The 4140-nt window shown below is 41.3% G+C and overlaps 1 pseudogene across 1 annotated transcript; it reads left to right on the forward strand.

Moving 5' to 3' along the window:
* The first annotated feature begins 2325 nt into the window (after positions 1-2325).
* On the forward strand, positions 2326-2982 carry LOC308481825 (V-type proton ATPase 21 kDa proteolipid subunit c'' pseudogene; annotated as a pseudogene). Its single transcript has one exon. The product of its transcript is annotated as a V-type proton ATPase 21 kDa proteolipid subunit c'' pseudogene (transcript).
* Positions 2983-4140: the final 1158 nt, after the last annotated feature.

Genomic DNA, 4140 nt, shown 5'->3' on the forward strand with positions numbered 1-4140 from the left:
TCCAGCTTCTGGGTTTTTATTTATCAATAAGATGGCTTTAGAAGACAAATATAATTATATTCTTTAAAACCAAATTAAGAGTGCTTTTTCAGTGTCCATCCTTCAGCATACAGCAATATTTCCAGAATAAGTTGATAGTACTTGATATGCTGCAGGACAAAAATGCATGTACTTGAAAGATGCACACAATTAATTTAAAAGCATTTCCTGGTTAATAATTCTTTTGGTAAGAATTTTATTTTTCAACAGTAGTAAAATTTGGGAAGTCATTTTCTTCACAGAGTTTTTGCACATTAATCTGAATTTATGGGAGCTTGCGGATTCCAGTGCTTAGTCTAAAAATTCCACGTTGCTAAAGGTTCCAGCTTGTATAATGAAAGTGACTGTAATGCTGCCGAGAGTGTGAGCAACCTTCAGATGACCTGCTGCCTCTTGTAGATTTTGTCAGCACTCTGTAAAAATATGGGATCACTTTGTGGAATTTGATATACCTCCTTTGCATTTACAAAGTTTAAACTCTGGTGATTACGTTTGCTACTGTACTTTCCACATTAAGGTGCCTGAATGAGTTATTGCTCTATAATAATAATAATAATAATTTTTTATTTATACCCCGCACTCCCCAGCCAAGGCTGGGCTCAGAGCGGCTTACAAGCAATAATAAAAACAAGTTAAATGATTACAACTTAAAAACAAAATTAAAAAATACAGCATTAAAATACTGAAACATTAAAATATTAAAATGTAGCCTCATCGCAGAAGGAGGAAAAGAAAAAGAGGGAGGGAATCAAACTGGCTCCAAGCCAAAGGCCAGGCGGAACAACTCTGTCTTACAGGCCCTGCGGAAAGAAATCAGATCCTGCCGGGCCCTGGTCTCATGAGGCAGAGCGTTCCACCAGGCCGGAGCCAGAGTTGAAAAGGCCCTGGCTCTGGTTGAAGCCAGTCTAACTTCCTTAGGGCCCGGGACCACTAGAGTGTTGCTATTTAAGGACCTTGAGGCTCTCCGTGGGGCATACCGGGAGAGGCGGTCCCGTAGGTACGAGGGTCCTGGGCCGTGAAGGGCTTTAAAGGTCAAACGCAGCACCTTAAATCTGACCCTGTACTCCACCGGGAGCCAGTGCAGCTTGAGAAGCACTGGGTGAATATGCTCCCATGGCAGAGACCCCGTGAGGAGCCTCGCTGCAGCATTCTGCACCCTCTGGAGTTTCTGGGACAGCTTCAAGGGCAGCCCCGCGTAGAGCAAATTACAGTAGTCAAGCCTGGAGATGACCGTCGCATGGATCACTGTGGCCAGGTCGGGGCGGGAAAGGTAAGGGACCAACACAGATATGAACTGTGAGATTATGCATAAATGGTCCATTCTGCTTCCATGTTGTGTTTTATTTATTTTTTATTTTTTTAAAAACTCACTTAAAGGAATAGATGGTGGTGAAAGATCAGAGCCAAGAGCTGGGATTTCAAAAAATGTAACTAAGAACAGGTGAAGAATGTGTCAAGAAGATGGTTGCACAAAAATATTCATTGGGGAATAAAGTAGCTTAGCCAAGGCCGAGTGTTGGCATTAGAAGATTGAACTCTGTTTCCTCCACTTCTTAAGTCACCCCAAAGAAGTTTTTGAAAATCAAGAAAGAACACAATGTTGTAAGAGGAATATAATAGGTAAAGGTAAAGGGACCCCTGACCGTTAGGTCCAGTCGTGGACGACTCTGGGGTTGCAGCGCTCATCTCACTTTATTGGCTGAGGGAGCCAGCGTACTTTTGGCGAACCAGAGCAGCGCACAGAAATATAATAGTTTGGCTTAAATGCCAATGCATGACCATACCTGTTTTGGGGGCCTTGTGGTGGGAAAGTGGCCTATGCATGTTGGGAGGAATATTTTTTTTCCTGGAAAGGGCATATTTGTGTGTGTGTGTGTGTGTGTGTGAGAGAGAGAGAGAGAGAGAGAGAGAGAGAAAGAGAGAGAGAGAGAGAGAGAAAATATATGAGAGAGACATTTACTTGCAGGACAAAGCTAGAAAAGCTATGCACAAAGGTTAACAATTCGGGCTGTGGGAATTCCACTAACCCATCACAAACTTTATGAGAAAGGAATGCACTCCCACAGCCCAAACTATCATGCCTTGTGCAGAGCTTTTCTAACTGCAAGTAAATGCCATTTATAAAAAGTTTGACTTTACACTTTCTAGGAAAAAATATTTATTCTAACGTGTGTGTGTGTGTGTCACTGCTTTCCTGAAAACCACCAATGCAATGTACAAGAGTCAACAAAAAAATAATGCATAAATTGAGAGAAACCTTATTTGTCAATCCCTCCTTAGGTGTGCATGTCTGCTGTTTCTCCAGCTGCTGGGCTCTCACTGCTGTATTCAGGACTGGGGCTGACCACGGCTGCTCCAACACTGGCATCAGAATCTGCTACACAATATTTGACCTTGACTTCTGTTTCGATGTAGCATGGTTCCTGATGGAGATCTCACAGTACTTGTGGTCCATCCTGAGCAGGGAGGGGGCTGGCCATCTCACTGTCAGTGGTGGGTGCTGCCTGGGGCATTAATATTACCGGATCCAGCATCCTCGGCAGTGGTGTCAAAGCACCTAGGATCAAAACAAAAAATCTGGTTAGCATCATCTTTTGTGAAGCTGTGGTTGTCTATGGGATTATCATAGCCATCGTCAGCACCAACATGGCTGAGGAATTTTCTGGTAGAACTCCTAAGGAGATTGGCTCCCGGAACTACCATGCAGGCTACTCCATGTTTGGGCATGGACATTGTTTTATATGTGTGGGCATTGTGGGCAGTGGCGCAGCATTGGCAGATGCCCAGAATGCCAGCCTCTTTGTCAAGATCCTCATTGTGGAAATCTTTGGCAGTGCCATTGGGCTCTTTGCAATCATCGTGGCTATCCTGCAGGTGTCTAAAGTGAAAATGAACAGCATGTCTGTCTGCCAACTGCAGACTCTGTACATATTGATTATTTGACTTCTAGGTAACTCTCAGCAGAATATGTAAACCCCAAACCACCAAAAGGCACTGTGTTTGAGGTGAAAGGAGGTGATTTCAGAGTTTTCTCTGTCCAATCTCTAGCTCCTTTGCACATCCAAATCTTAGTAAATTAATATTTATTACTTTTCTAATAATTTAAACACTACAAAAACAATACAATACAACACAATAGAAAAACACTACATAACATTGACACATAAAACACATTAAATACATTAAACTAACAAAACAAAACAAAAACAGTTTAAAATAAATCAAACAATTTCAATATCTTATCTTTCATTCACTTATTTCCACGACCTCCTCCTACCTCCCTTTTTGTATTCCACTTCTATTAATTATTTCAGCAATTCCTTTCCATCTTCCTCTGTTTTCTATCCTATAATTATCATAACACATTCTAACCTTATTTTTTCCTTTAATACTCTATTAATCTATTTATACTTAATTCCTTGTAACATTTCTACTAAAGCCATATAATTTCATTCCAACATTTTTCTAACATTCATTAATTTTACAGTGTTTCTGTAAATAGTCTTTAAACTTTTTCCAGTCTCGGATTCTGCCAGTCATTTCCGCCAATTCCATATAGTCCATCAACTTCATCTGCCATTCTTCCCGGGTGGGTAAATCTTGTGTCTTCCAATACTTCGCGATAAGTATTCTTGCTGCTGTTGTTGCATACATAAAAAAAGTTCTATCCTTCTTTGGCACCAATTGGCCAACCATGCCCAGGAGCACATCCAAATCTTCACTAGATGAATGTGCATCTGTGAACTGGCCCTAGCTATTATCCCCAAAGAAGTGGGAAAGCCTATGAATGGTGTGTCAGAGCACTTGATTACATCAGTGTGGAGAGTATGGAGGAGTGCATTATTCCTGCCCGTACAACTCAGGGTTCAGAGACAGTGCATTTCATATATATTTACCAAAGCCTTCCTCTGAGAAATGGATGCTTCCAGATGTGAGCCACCTTCTACGATTTAAACTTTTGCAAACATGTGGTTCAGATTTTGGTAAATATTGCATGCCAGTTGGCCTTAAAAATGGATACATTTTATATTGCTGCTCTTTAACAAAAAGCATAGGTCTGGCACATTTCCAACTCAAGGGCAGGAGTCCGTTTGGGGATTT

This window comes from Podarcis pityusensis (genome assembly GCF_964106645.2).
Source record: "Podarcis pityusensis genome assembly, chromosome: 7".
Lineage (NCBI taxonomy): Eukaryota > Metazoa > Chordata > Lepidosauria > Squamata > Lacertidae > Podarcis > Podarcis pityusensis.